This window comes from Meleagris gallopavo, chromosome 3 (genome assembly GCF_905368555.1).
Source record: "Meleagris gallopavo chromosome 3, MGAL_WU_HG_1.1, whole genome shotgun sequence".
Lineage (NCBI taxonomy): Eukaryota > Metazoa > Chordata > Aves > Galliformes > Phasianidae > Meleagris > Meleagris gallopavo.
The window spans coordinates 16,253,113-16,269,087 of NC_139406.1; the positions used below are offsets into that span (position 1 = coordinate 16,253,113).

Consider the following 15,975-nt stretch of genomic DNA (forward strand, 5'->3'; position numbering starts at 1 on the left):
GATGAAACAGTGTTTTTCAGGCATCGCTATCTCCTGCTTGTCTCACTGCCATGACCTTCCACCTTTTTCAAAGACAGAGCCAAAAACAGTCACTAATAGCCTGAGGCTATTTATCCTCATTTAATGCCCATCCTGCCCTGGGCTCGAGACAAATCCAAAAGAAACACCAACTATTATTTTCTTTCTTGTTTTAACTTCAGATTCAGTCAGGGAGGCTGTAAGTCCAGCTTTAGTTATTCTTTCACCTCTTAATTGAGCTCAAGGTCCAACTCTTGTAATTTCTGTGATCTGGGACCACAGTGACTCATTGTCCCTCTCCCCCTCAGTACCCAACTAATGACCTGTGCACCTTTATGTTTGCATCTAATTTTGCAGAGGTTGTCTATATGCACTTAGTCTGGCAAGCAGCTTCCATTCTAACACCCTATTTTATCTCTACCTATATCTTTGTCTTGGAAAATTAGACAGTGAAAGCAGTGAAGCACGAGCTTAAATCTGTCTCTATGGAGGAAAGCACTCAGACATGTGCTTAAATGTAAATATGTGCTTAGATCCTATCATTAAGTCAAAGAGCCTCAAGTGCATGCTTCAAGTTAAGCATATGCTTACATCCTTTTTGAATAGCAGTGCTTTCCTGAATTGGCACCTTAGCTTGGCCAGAAATTTGCCACATTTCCTGTGGAAAAAAAAAAGGAAATATTTCAGCAAAGTCAAAAGGCATCTTGTCAGACTATTTGAGTTATAGTTCATTTAAAAGTATGCTGATTTGAAATTTGAATTTCTGACTTAGTTTTTCTTTTCATCTGACCAGCATAAAAATGATTTGTTAGCACTCAAGGTTTTGAGATTGGTCACTTATAAGGCTACAGTTAATACCTTGAACTGATGTAATGAATGATAAGTACATTTCTGGAAAAGCTGTAAAATCTGATTTTCATCTTTGACACAAATAGCTGACTATGAAAGATCTTTTATGAACTCAGTGTGGAGGCACAGTTAATCTGAGGTTTGCTTACCAGGAGGTACTCTCACACTTAACTGGTGCTGTTCTTTGATGGAGGCATAAGACTATAATTGAGAGACTTTTTAGCAGATCAGACATACCGTATTCTCAGTTCCAAGTCAGTTATATCTCCTTGAAAATAAATTAATTATATTTGGAGGAAATAGAATCACAGAATCACCAATGTTGGAAAAGACCTACAAGATAATTCAGTCCAGCAGTGCACCTATCACCAATATTTCCCACTAAACTATGTCCCTCAGTACAACATCAAAGCATTTCTTGAACACCTCCAGGGTTGATGACTACCACCTCCTTGGGCAGCCTGTTCCAGTGCCCGACCATCCTCTTGGAGATGTAGTATTTCCTAACATCCAACCTGAATCTTTCCTGACAATTTGAGGCTATTCCCTCTAGTCCTATTGCAAGTTACATGGGAGAAGAGACAGATCTCCATCTCCCCACAGCCTCCCTTCAGGTAGTTGTAGAAAGTGATAAGGTCACCCTTAATCTTCCTGTTCTCCAGATTGAACAATCCCAGTTCTCACAGCTGCTCGTTATAAGGTTTGTGCTCCAGATCCCTCACCAGCTTCGCTGCCCTTCTCTGAACATGATCCAGGGCTTCAATGTTTTTCTTGTAGTGAGGGGCCTGTCTGTGACAAGAGAGGCACAGGCTCCCTTGCTGGTGCAGAACAAAGACTTTTATTGTAGGCGCTTCCAAACTTTTATACCCACTCAACAACCCCTTGGTCACATGTAGGAGCCAGGTGCCTCGTGTGTTTACATTTGGCACAAGCAGCTGCTGAGATTGTTTACTTATTTGGTAGGTCTTTTGTTCATAATGACTTTCTTTGTCTTACACACATCCCTTCTTAAATAGAAGGTAGATACTCTTTTTCTCCTGGAGCCTCAGGAAAAGATCTGTGTTCATCCGTGATGGTCATCTTTCCCACCAGCACGTTTTGTGGAACAGGGGAACAGTCTGTTCCTGTGCCTTTAAGACTTTGTTCTTGAGGAGTGATCAGCCTTCCTGGACCCCTTTACCCTTTAGGACTGAATCCCCGGAGGTTCTCCGTACCAATATTCTGAACAGTTCAAAGTCTGCCCTCCAGAAGTACAAGGTAGAAGTTTTGGAGCACCCCTCCTTTTAACTTCACCAAGAATAGAGAACTCTACCATTTCATGGTCACTCTGTCCAAGACAGCTCCTGATCTTTGCACCACCACCCAGCAAACATCTTCTCTGGTAGTCTCTCTTACCAGCTGTATTAGAAATTTACCTTCCATACACCCTAGAAACTTAGACTGCTTCTTGTGTGCTGTATTTTGTTTCAACCATGTAGCATGGAAGTTGAAGACCCCCATGAGAACAAGGGCTGGTGATTTTCCAACTTCTGCCATCTGTTTGTAGAACACCTCATTTGTCTCTTCATGCTGGTTAGGTGGTCTATAACAGACCCCCACCAGGATGTCCATTTTGGTACTCCCTCTGATCCTTACCCATAGAGATTCAACCTTATCATTCCCAACCCCAAGCTCAACAAAATCAAAATGCTCTCTAACACACAGAGTCACACCACCACCCCTCCTTCCTTGCCTGTCCTTTCTGAAGAGTGTATAGCCATCCATTGAATGCTCCAGTTGTGGGAGCAATCTCACCCCGTTTCTGTAATGGCAACTAAGTCATAGTTAGCCTGCTGGCTTCCAGCTCCTCCTGTTTGTTGCTCAGGCTGCCTGCACTGGTGTAGATGCACTTCAGCTGAGTGCCTTGCCTTGTCCCCAGTCCTATCATTATTCCCCTAGACTCGTCTCTAGCAGGTGTAGTTTAACCCCCTTCATATCTAGTCCCTCTCAATGAGCCCTGCTAGCTTCTGGGCAAGGATCTGTTTCCCTCTTTGAGACAGGTGAGACCCATCAGCAGACATCAGTCCAGGTGCTAAGTAAACTGCCCTGTGCTCAAAGAAAAAAAAAACAACAAAATTCATGTGATTGTACCAGCTCTCAGCCATGTATCTATGAGTTTTCCTGCTCCTCTCAGTATCCTTCCCTGCAACTGAAAGGATAGAGGAAAATATGACCTGTATGCCCACTCTGTTCAATAACTACCCCAGTCCTCTGAAGTCATTTTTGATAATCCTCAGGCTTCTCTCAGGGACTTCATTACTGACAGCTTGAACTATCAATAAGGGTTAATAATCTGAGTGGCAAATCAGACTAGGAAGTTTCCTAGAAATATCCCTAATCTGGGCCCCAGAGGGGCAGCACACAGGACTGGGCTGACAAATAGGGCCCTTTGTTTGTAGATAGATGGTGATGAGGTTATGGTAACATTTTTGTTCAGATATTTGGGAACAGAGCCAGTTTATACAGCTATATGCCATTCATATTTATGTTGTTTAATCACTTTAACTGACTTTTAACTGTGTCAAAAGAGTGGGTTTTTTTGTTAGTGCTGAGTATGATGAGGGTCAAGATCTTGTGTTGTCAGTGTAAATGTGTTGACTACTGCCAATGTTTAGAATTAGAAGTACTAAGAGGACTGTTTTATGGTTAAGTGGAAAGAATGTTTACTTTGGGTTGAACAGGATGGAAGAAGGTATGATGTATCTCTTATGGCTTGCTATGGTTTGAAGGTATGCAAAGAAGGTATTGCAAAGACTTCTATGCAAGAAGTCAATGACGTAGACTTTATAGTTACATCTTCCCTGTTAAACGTAATACTTCTGGGAAAGTTTGGGATTTATGACTCCAACAGACGTAGAAAGATTTTCTTCTATGTAAGGAAACTCTGCTACTATCCACAATCAGGTAGCTATCTAGAAACTGCATCTTACAAGTGGTCTTTACCCATGCTTAACTCCTGAACTGAAACTGAGCATAATTTAGGAAAGCATGAGGTTAGATGTATACCAGACACTGCTCTAACAGTTTAACAATGCCTTTTTCACTGACTGGGAGTACTGTTTAGCAGGACTTAGTTTGCTAGCATGTGTGCAGACAATTAGACCAGATTTGTTGTTGAAGCAATGTGGGAGATGATTGTTGAGTGGGCATTAGATTCTTGGAACAAAAACATAGAGCTGAGTTTTATTTGAAAACTACTTAATGCTCAGGTCTTGTCCTCTTATGGGGAAGAGAAGTTCTAACAGCTAATAAAATGTTCCCATTCCATAGAAATATTTCCTGCCCTTGCCAATGGGAAGAAATGCAGAAGTTTTGAGTGGTAGAGACTGGAATCTTCTGTAGCTTGGTACAAGAGCTGAAAGGAAAGAACAAAAAGGAAAAGGTGATTTAGGAGACTTTTCTTATTTCAAGGTTGTGTAGTATCCTTCCTGGTCTATCTTTGCAGTTCTCTAATTTACGTTCAAGTTGCAACAACTGTCTTTGAGCCCTCTGTCATGCTGAAATGACCGGACTTCAGAGAACTTCTGTATCCTCTTGCTTTCCTTTCCTCTATATCCTGAGCACCCAACCTACCACAGGGGTGGTAGGTGAAACAACTTTCACTTATGCTGAAGGTATTCAGCACTGAGGGATTCATCCTTAACACTAGAGGAGACACAAAAGGACAGAGGCTTGGATCAGACGTGATGGAATAAATCAGTAATTCAATTGCTGAGCTGAGCTGCTTTTGAAATTGCTCCTGCATTCTCAGAACCAGGAATACTGCTGCTTTGCTAATTCAAAGATTTTCTATGAGATGAAGTTCATTAATGCATGAGAAGTGTTTAGACAACACTGTGATGAGTAGCAATGTGAAGTCAATGCCTCTATCATAGTAGCTTGTGAACTGTTTTACAATCTCTTGTAGTGTTTTCTCTGTCTCAAATTACGTCTTTTTTTTTCCTTTTGGAGAAATACCATCAGCAGGAGGCTCTGAAATGTCAACTGTAATTAAAAATGTAATTTTAAAAGGCATTTTGCAGTTTATTCACATGGTAAATGGTTTCCTACCCTCTGAACTTTCATCCTGCTGAGCTTTACTGAAGAGTTAGGCATTTTCTTAAAATCCTTACATTTTCTCACAAGCATAACAAGGTACTTATCAGCTGAACTAGATGGCAATGAAGAGTTCAGCTATTGGTGTAAAGCTTGAAAACATTAAAAAAGAAAAAAAAAAAAGGGGGGGGGGGGTGTTTGTTCACTGGAGTTTTTATTCCTGTCAAATTACTAAATGAAACCTCAATTCTGCTCTATTTTAATGTTTTAGTCCTTTCTTACTTCTCTTGCTTCTTTTCCTGCTTTAGACTTTCTCTTTTCTTGATCCAAATGGAAATATAATCCTATTAACCTCTAGTCCCTTCTAAATCTGCCTTTTCTCTGGTCTCTGATGCCCTAGGCCTGCTGGATAGCTGATTATACTTTAGATTACTTCCTTTGACTGGTATCTGAGCACCTAGCAATCTAAAATATTTTTTTATCCTCGTGATACCACTGTGAGGAAAGGCAGGACTATTATTAAATATTCATTAAACAAGAGAGAAGCATCGCCCGGTGATTAGGGTAGTCAGCAGCTTCATGGTATCCTCAAGTCACTTTTCTATCATTGCTCTTGCAAAGTAATTGAGCAGCTGGGGGAACTACCCTACAAGAGAATAGCTTGTTTTGAGCTCTTCTGTGGGATATGGAAGATCTCATCTCTGGTTTCTGCCCTATACTGGGGTCTCAGTCCTTGTTTAGGACATTTAATTTAGGGCTAAATCCATCTCTACTTATTCTTCCTGAGTTCCCATCTACCTGCAGGCAGGTACAATAAGGATCTTCACACAGTTGCTGGCCTATCCTAGCTCTGCTGCCTAGACTGACAGATGGCAGGTTTTAGGATATTCTGGTCATTCTGAGAATCCTTTTGTGAAGCTTTGGGCTGAGCCAGGATCCTGAGCAGCTTAGGAGTTGATGGGTGGTGTCACTGCTTAGGCGGATTTGGCAATTCAAACCGGCAGCAATGCAGATGTTTATGAGATTTAGTGGGAGCTAAGCAATGGTATTGAGACCTGCCAGGGATTTACATGATAGATGGAAGGAGCTTGCTACCTTGGAATTGTAAGGTAAGTCTATCAGGCTAAATCTCTACCTATCCTAGTATCTTATCTCATGGATAAATTGTACTGAGAGGGGGTTAAATGCTGAGGAAGGAGAGAGATAAATGCAGTGCAATGTAACTTGGAGTTTTGAAGGGTTTGGATTTAGTGCATTCACTGTATTAACAAATTTTTGAAAAAATGGATGATAGGGAAAGAAAGTCTGATATTAACAGGAGCTACTGGCTATTACCACTTAGATCATTTATTCTTTCTCTGTTCCAAACTGTAATTTATCTTTGTCTCTTTAGACTTTATACTCCTGAGCAAAGACTGTTGTCTTGTGCTTAGTAAATATGCCACGGTAATGTAAATGAGGTTCAGTAAAACATGTACCATACACTTCCACTTCATTCTTAGCTTATAATGTGAAAGGTGAGCTAATATTTAAACCCCAGAAATACAGTCAAGCATCATCCTCTTTGTAGAATTGTTTCTGAAACTATATCAGGCTGTTCTGACATTTAATAGACAGCTTGGTGCTGCTTATGTGTGAAGCTCAGAATCTGTGTGGGAAGACAACCCGAAGACTTGGATCCTGTCGTGTTCTGCAGTTTTGTACCTGAAGTCATTTGGACTGCCTGTGCATACTGGAATGTGTACTGGAGGTCAACAGCATCACTGGAGTCTTGAAAACTGACCGGTCTGCCCTGAAAGTTTAGTGTCCAGGGTTTTGCCATTCATATGTGCTCACTTGTCCCCTGGAAGGGCGCAGAGCTCAATATTTGCATCCATCAAGACTTTTCATAGTGATTCAGATCTGTTCTATGGCTATCAATCACTGGGGAGATACTACTGAGCAGGGGCGGTGCATCCCATCCATCAGTGAGCAGCCTCCATTCATTACCATATTACGTTAGTCCACTAAAAATAAATGCCAGCTACCATACTGTCTGCTGTCTCAAAAGGGCTGAAATATAGCAGGTCAGCTAATTTTACTTGCTCCTTTTCTCTGACAGATTTCTTCCTGTCCTCCGCGCTAGTTGTGTATATCACAATGCACCCTTGAGTATCACACTCGGGAACAAACAGTGTATCAGCCTGATTTCATGACAGTGCATATTTTAGGTGTTCCACTTTCACTTGCAGTAGCAATAAACTAGGTTAGAAAGGTTGACAGACCATTTCACCTTGGAAAATGCTTCTCCATTCAAACTGAAGTACTGCGTATAATTATGTTTATTTTCCTGAAGATTAGAGGAAAAAATAATAGGGGGGAGTGAACATCTTGATAGTACTGTGGTGTTTTCTGTCAGGTACGACATTTTAATTTTCCTTTTTGAAATGACTTCTGGTATTAAACTAGAGCACAGAGTGGAGAGAAAACAAATTCCTGTCAGAATTTTCTTTAGGAGAAAATTCTGTACTGTTTGGAGCTTTGTTTCCTGTCAGGGTAAATCTGACTTTTAAAATCTCAAAATGCCCCCCCCATCCCCTCCCCAACTGCATTTGATTTGAATTCTCTATGCAGTTCTCATTAGCAACAAATAATTGCTTAAAAACAGAAAAGGCAGAAAAAGAATTCTGGTGTTTACTAATTGCATTTCAGATACCTCACGCTCAGCTGGCAGGGGCAGAGCTCCGCTTCCCCTTCATCTGTGATTTTTCTTCCTTCTCTGCCCATCTCCTTTACCTGTATTCATACTTTTTGAACCATTCTTGTAAATTACTGAGGTTATGACAACAGGGCTAAAAAAAAAAAAGACAACACAGTAACTATACTGATTGGCAACAAAAAAGAGAACAGAAAGGAAAATGTTGCAATATATTTAACAATTGTCAATGCTGTTTCAAAGAGCAGTGAGATGAATTTAGATTTTGCATTGCTTTTTTTGCACTTTAATGCTCTGTTCTTTATTTGCATCAATATACCAGAGAAAAGAATGAGTCCCAGTCTTTCTCCTAATGACTAGCTGAGAGGGCCTCGAAGGGCTCATCTTACCTCCCACAATACCTTGTGTTTGATGTTTCAGAGGTCATGAAATTATTAAAAATGCAGCCAAGTCTGTTGATTCAATGACACCCTCTGGCAAGCTGACTAAGTGCTAGGGAAATATTTTATTAATTTTAAGTGAACCAGCAATTAATTAAATGCATAAAACTGCTTTTAGCACTGAGTGATAACCCAGAGGCTGGACCACATGTCTTTCCCAGGAACACTTCTAATTTGAGGAATTTAAGTAGAATCTCTGTAACACCTATTTTCAGGACAAACTGTGCTCCGTCTCCCTTTCTCCATGTCTTCATCTGGACACGCCAGCAAAGAGTTCAGAGTTTTCCCATCTAATGCAGGAACCATTTACGATGAGCAGGCTCACTAGCTGGATTGAGCTTCTTGATCTCTTTCATGATATTCAGTCACAATGCATTTACTGCTCAGCAGGAGTCCTCTAATTCCAGCGTAGATAGACTGCAATAAACTTCCAGAGCAGAAAGTAATATACTGACTTTTTAAAATAGTATTGATGTTTAAAATCTCATAACTGCAAGGCATTTAGCAGTGTTTGAACAACGAGATTGCTTAATCGACTGATCATCCCAAAACGTGTATTTCTATAGATCTCTCATGCACATTTCAGCTTTAGTAACAGTAAAGCTATTTGACTTCCACTCATGAAAAGCTCATTTGAGAGTCTCCTCTAATGACCACTAGGATTTATTTTTTTTTTTCCCCAAAATCATCATATTATCAAGAGAAGGAAAGGGGGGAGGAAAAGAAAAAAAAAAAAAAGAGGAAAGATTTTCATCCATTGCTACAGTTTGAAGGCACTAGGAAATGCGCATACTTAATTTTTCGAATCCGGGCATTCACTCTGTAGACTCAGATTTGAAGAATCTGTCCTGATACAAAGAATGTAAATGACAGAATATGTCCTGTATTGTTTCACACTGGAGAGCTCTCTGAATGATTTTAATTTTCCTGAGAGCACGTGAAAACCAAAATAAAATTAAATATAATTGCATAATTTCTCTTAATTTGTTGGTTCTGTAATTGAAAACATATTTATGGCATGTTCCAGGGCAAATTTGTCTTTCTTCATAGTTTATTCTTACGATTTTTGTTTGCTTGTTTTTTTTTTTTTTTTTTTTTTTTTTTTTTTTTTTTTTTTTTTTTTTTTTTTTTGTCCTCTAGCAAAAATAACTCTGAAGTCCCCGTTTAATTATAAGAGAGATACCCTTAGGACAACATACTAATTTTTCAGCACTGTACTGTCACTAAAAAGCTTCAGTGTTAATCAAGTCTTTGTCTTAGGTTTGTTTGAATCTAAAAATAATGAGAAGAAAGGTGAGAGTTACACTTTTAGCGGCCATTCAGTGCTGTAGCAAATTGCAGTCTGGCATGTTTCCTCTCATAGGTCACATCCCTCCTTTAGAAATGTCCTCATCACTGCCATTTTGGGAAATCTTAGAATGTCTCAGCACAGTGTGCCTGTCACTGCAGTGCTTTGCTGGAAGCTTTAATTCCCTAAAGAGCAGTCAATGATAAATTTGTGTGTTTGATGTGGGAAAGGATGAATGTGAGGGAAAGGGTTAGGGAAAGGGAGAGACTGTTTTGCTCTGAGAAAATACAGAAATTTTGCTTGGATAATGGTTATATCCTACACATATTGAGGATGTCATCCTACTTCAATATGCATATTTGTTGACAGTGTTTTGCAGTGAAACATGGCTGTCTTGAAACAGATTGCTGAGGCTGAGATGTACTTTGGAAACTGGAATAGGACCAATGCAGGAAAAAATTGACTGGTTATGAGTACTGATAGGGGTTCTTACATTGTCTTGCCAAAGTAGCTGTGTTGATATCAGTGGATATCAGTGACCACCTTAGCAGGAGGAGTTGAAGAGACGGCTCTTGACACAGTACTGAGTGCAGGGAGCCTTGAACTGGCGAGGCATAGAGCAAGCCCGAGGTTGGCAGAGCTGATTCATGTGAATACTGTGTGATGCTGAGATCCCATAGAGAGACTCGCATCATCTTTGGGTGACTGATCTTACTTCAAATGTGGTAAGTACCAGTTCTGTCTACTTGTCTTACCAGTCTGTACTTCTGTCTAGGTGTCTTTGCAAAACTCAAAGAATTGACTGATGTAGCTTCTCATGGTGTATTTTTCCCAGGGGAGCAGTTGACTGCACAAAAGCTCTTTCATGAAAAGTTGCTTCTCCTTCTTTTGCTGTGGAAATGTTGAGAATGTGAACTGTAGATTCTTGCAACTCTCTTGAATGTACGTGAAGAGAGTTGGTTAAGTATGAAGTGTTGGTTCTGCTTCAACACAAAATATGCTTTCCCATTAGAGGAATATCTGGATGGTAACTGTTGTCATCTTCTGACTAGAAAATAAAGGGAACACTATCCTTGGGGAGAACAGGGAACAAGAGTGAGGACTTTTTTAGAGATGACTTGTCTGAAGTGATTTGTTTCACTATAGGCGAAAAAAAAGTTTGTCTAGTTCTATATGATTTTTAAAACCTTGCTTGTGAATCTAGACTGTATACTTCTTTTCCTATATTCTTCTGCTTTTTTTTTTTTTTTGCATAAGATATATTCTCGTTAAGTTCAAAGTATTCAAGTTAAAACCTGAATCTCTTGTATGAATAAGCAAAGTCCTCAAATCATATTCCCTTTACTTTAAAATATTGCTTCAAAAAATAAGAGGTATTTATCTTTACAGTTTACTATTATAATCTGGACATCAAAACCTGCCTGAAATCTATGCTAAGATTGGTCTAATGTTCGATATGGGGGTTGCTGTCCCTGACTACATCAGATGGGTTGGAGCTTGATGATCCTTGAGGTCCCTTCCAATTCAAGCCATTCTATGATTTACCAGGGAACTACAATTCTAAACTTGTCTTTGGATTTCTGTTACTTCTCTTGAGAGAAAGCCTTTTTTCCGGATGCAGTACGTATCCATTTCAATATGTAAAGTGAAATGGAACTAAGTACAAAAGTGTTGTAGATCTTTTAGTTAGCCAAGTTTTAAAACTTAACCATCTTTTTTCCCTCAGATCAAATTTATTCTTAAAACAGTTCCACTGCATATATCAGCAGTAGATTTTACACACAAATTTCAAATATGGACAGATATTCTACCAGTATATGACACAGCTCTTTGATTTCAAAGGAAGTATGCTGATAATAATAGCAGAGAGTTGCTTCCATAGTAAAATATAAAGCCTCTTGTCTTGAATTCTGTAAAAACAATACAATATAGTGTACAATATAATATATATCCTTTTACACAGAAAGTGTGCTGAACTATTAGGGGAAGTACTCAGGGATGCTGTGCAGCTTATGCAAAGCAAAACTGTGAAATGCAATTCCATAGCACCCTGGAAAATGTGGGTGAGAAAAACCTATGTGGGTACCTTTCTTCATACTCAGATCATCTTCAAAACAACAACAACAACAACAACAACAACAAAAACACCAAAAAAAACACCAAAAAAACAAACCACCAAAAAAACCCCAGCTCCATAGTGGGGTCTTTTTATGTATGGCTGTAGCATTCACCTCCTCATCAGTGTATGAGGGGGGTTGGCCTTCTGCCACTGGTAATGATGTTGTTTTCTGTCCCCCATTAAATGAATAACTTATGGGCATCAAAATCTGTACCCTTTCCATGAGTTGTCTTGTCTTCTTGTCCAAGCTGTGGAATCAAATACTGTGCTCTTTTTTTTTTTTTTTTTTTTTTTTTTTTTTTTTAATGTTAACCAGTAAAAACTAGGAGCAAGTGAAGAGTGGGGGAATACTCAGTTATTTTCTATGTAACTCTGCATGTATATGTAGATATTCATTCTATCCCTGTGCATTATCCTATATGGACAAAGAGAGCAATCACAGAGCTTTCCAGAGTCCCTTCATTGTCAGGCCACAGTTATTTCTGCCATGTCAGTCCAACAGCTGTGCTCTGTGCTGGAACATGACACTGATTGAGGAATAGCTGTGGGACAGCATTGTTTCACAGCTTCCCATGCTGGAGATGCTAATGTCCATAATTACTCTAATGACCTGCAGAGGCTTTTTGAGGTTCTGGCTCTTTATAAAGCTGGAACTTTTTTTCTGCAAACATGGCTTTTGCTGTCTTTTTCTGGGTCAAGTTTTGGTCTTGAGCCACTGGTGCTCATTCAGGAGTGTTCCCATAAAAGCCAGGAAATTACATGCCCCCTGGGCCATCCCTTCTGAACCTCAAATTAATTCCATGTAATGGAGGAAGGTGGGAGAAACAATAGGGATTTGCCTTTGGCAAAAACATCTCCAGTAGTTTTCATGTGCAGTTTCCTCAACAGAACTGATTTTTCTCTTGCTGAATTTATTCTATTATTGCAGCTCTTTCAAATTAAAAGAAAAGAGAAATAATAAAGCCTTTGATTAATATCTGATTTGATTTGAGCTTTGTCAGTGATGGATGCATTTAAATATTCTTGTCAGGGTGGGCAAGAGAGAGGTATTTTTATTAGGAGCACAGCATGCAGCCTTCTAAGGAAACACAAATCTTGCATCTTGAGTTTTGGAGCTGCTGAACTGATAGTAAGACTGGACATGAAAGTTTTCATCCACTGGGAACTGTAAAATAAAACAAAAAGGAGATATTCAAACTCTGCTAAGCCAAGATCATATATATTGGGAATATTACTGTAACAATTACAAACATTGCAACCTTAATGTTGTTAACATTTTTCTTTCTTGACAGGGGAAAAAAAATCAAACCTGAAATACCTTAGCAGAATATAGATTCCTACATATATTTCTTTGAAACTAAACTTGTAGTGTAAACAGACCCTGTCACTATAGATAGGAAAAACTGAAGCCAAAATCTGTAAAAACTCAAGCGAGTTGTGTTAAACAGTGAACTCAACCTGAAGACCTGTTCCAAAGCTTAATTTCACATTTTTAAATGTATCTTTCTTAAAGTGTGTTTTCCTTTCTTATTATTATTTTTGTATTTTGATTTTTTTTCTTTTAATACTTTTTTCTCAAGCTTCAAGGAGTTGATCATTATAAATAAAGATCAACTGTTTGCCCATTCCCAATTTACTCATCCACGCACCAGGACAGCAATTTAATTGCAAGAGTTTCTCATGGGGAACAGTAAGCTTAAATACGCCTGATATATATTGCATTGTATAGGCAGCAGAGTGAAGTAAGACACAAGTCCTGAAGAAAGGCACCAGAGTGGAACTGGGAGTGGGGGATGGGGGGAAAAAAGATATTAAAAGAAATCCTCCTTGTCACAAGCCAATTGACTTTGTAAATAATTGCATTTGTCCCCATGGGAGGCTCAGAGGTAGGAAGGAATTAGACTGTTTATTGCCTAAGGGCATGATCCTCAGAGTGGTGATGCTGTTTAAGTGCTTTTTAGTGGAAACCACAGACACTTAGGGGTGACTTATAAATGATCCTTGCTTCCAAAAAAGTTGTATTAGGATCCCAGATCCAAAAAGCTAGATTCTCACAAACAATTGCAATTGTATCTAAAGAACACAGAAACTAAGATTTCTGCCTGTAAAATTCATGTTTGCTCTACAATGAAACATGTATCATCAATCTACACCCGTGACAGGGGGCGGTAAATGGGAAGGAAGGGAGGAAAACAAAAAAAACAGCAGCAACAATCTATGGAGGAAAACTTATTTTACTAATTATGATATCGGAATGCAAGATAACACAATATAATACAATCTGATTGAAATTGAGACTAATAAATCAAATAAAATAGGAGAGAGAGAGAGTTCCCGATACCGATTCAAACCTGAAAAGCTTGGAACGGCCAGGAAAGCACCCTCCAGCACCCACTGCCAGGCAGAAAGAGACCGCCCCACCAGGAAGGGCCAGATCTCATGACTTCTGTAATGTATAGGGATAGGTGCCTGGAATTGGAGCATTAACACTTTAACTCCCAGTACACTACATGATGTTTTGATGCGGAATACTGAGAACCAAAAACAAACAAAAAAAACCATAAAACCATGACAAGAAGTTAACACTCAAAGCCAAAAATCCTTCCTGTTGTTGTGTTGTGTGTTAATGATATTTTTGTATCTGCTGCCCTTTGCATTGCATGAAAATCAAGGTATTAAAGCATTAACTTGCTTTCTGTATTGACTGACCAAGATTTAGCAGAACAGAACCATATCATATCACAGAATCACGTCATAGAATGGTTTGGGTTGGAGGGACCTTAAGGATCATCAAGCTCCAGCCCCCCTGCTGTAGTCAGGGCCTCCAACTCCCGCATTTAGTACTAAACCAGGATGCCCAGAGACCTATCCAAACTGGCCTGGTGTTCACACCTTCAGGAGCAGGGCGTCCACAACCTCTCTGGGCACCTCGCCACTCTCATACTAAAGAATTTCCCCCTGGCATTGAACCTAAATCTTCCCTCCCTTAACTTAAAACTATTTCCCCTTGTCCTGCTATTATCTATCCTTACAAAGAGTTGACTTCCCCCCTGTTTATAGTCTCCCTTTAGGTACTTGAAGGCTGCAATGAGGTCACCCTACAACCTTCTCTTCTCCAGGCTGAACAGGCAGAGAATCATTTTTGTATTGTCTGTTCGGGGTAGTTTATTGTTCACAGGCCTGTGCTGTAGCTGAATGACTCCAAGGACTGCTGCTGGGGCTGTCCTTGCCAAGAGCAGATGTCGCTGCTGCCCAGGCTGCTTCCTCCAGGAACAGGCATAACAGCAGTGTGAGGACTTTCATGATAAGATGACAGCTGAGTGGGCACGTTGAGGAAAATAATTACAAACATAGGCATCTGAAGTGGGATGGTGGTGAGATTTAGCTTCTTTAAGTACTAGTGGATCTTGTCCTGTCTTTTTCTGGCTGTACACTTTGGAGAGTGACACTTCTGCAACTCATAAAGGCTCCATGAGGATAAATGGGCTCAACAACTATGCTCACTGAGACTGGTAATAAGAAAGATGCACCTAAGATACACTGAACATTACACTGCTGAATACATTTGTCCTCTTTTCTATTGACCATGTCCTTATCTAGCATTTTTAACTTGTTTTCATAAGATATGCAAGTAGCATGTTTTAAAAACAAAATTGAATTGGCCATTTTCTGATCTTCTTGGTGTTTTCTTCTGTTCAGGGACAGAGTAGATACTGAATTTGTTGAGGACAGTCAATGCTGTTTTTCAATGGCTATGACTACCCATACAAAGTGAATTTTTTTCCCCACACTTTTATTCTGTGTCTAAATGTGGATTTATATGACAAATTGCAATGGTACACTGCAAGCTGTTATAGCCTGTTGGGTAAATGATTAACATTTCAAATTTATTTATAATTTAATTTCTAAATACTTACTCAAAGGGCTATAATGGCTCTATTCTAATTTATCTTATATTCAATCCAATTTTTATTACATTTATTAATTCCTTTTATTCTTGATTCTGAAGTAAAACATGCCAATTAAAAACAGATTAAAATGCCTATTTACTGCAAACCATTGCATGCCATCAAGTAAATAAAACATTGTAAAAAAATCCCTGATTATACATAGCGTAATAAGCATGCTTACAATTATATGATTCTGCAGTAGATCAAAATATTCAGCACATTCTCAGCTGGATTCATCACTCCTTAGCTTAGATTATATGTTTAAATTCTTTTATTCACCTCAAAAATTTTATCAGGTGTTTCCGCCTTAGTTTTCTACAGACTGTCTAGCAATTTGGAGCAGTTTTAATTTGTTCTATGGGACTTATGCTAAGTAGATGTGTTGAATGGCAGCTTCTGGCTGCTCTGACTAGACACTTGCCTTCTGTAGCCACAAAGTCTTTTTCACGTATTCCATTCACATCAACATATTGATAAATATAGAATTCTTATCTCAGTAACATCCATACAACCTATTACCTCTTAGGTTCTCCATATATCTG

At 39.2% G+C, this 15,975-nt stretch overlaps 1 long non-coding RNA gene across 1 annotated transcript; it reads right to left on the reverse strand.

Annotated features, from left to right (window-relative positions):
• Positions 1-9,139: 9,139 nt before the first annotated feature.
• Positions 9,140-14,051, reverse strand: LOC146544624 (uncharacterized). The gene is made up of 2 exons (XR_014882335.1): positions 13,835-14,051; positions 9,140-12,648 (listed from the first exon to the last, which is right to left on the reverse strand). It is a non-coding gene; the product is annotated as an uncharacterized LOC146544624 (long non-coding RNA).
• Between the last annotated feature and the right edge of the window lie 1,924 nt (positions 14,052-15,975).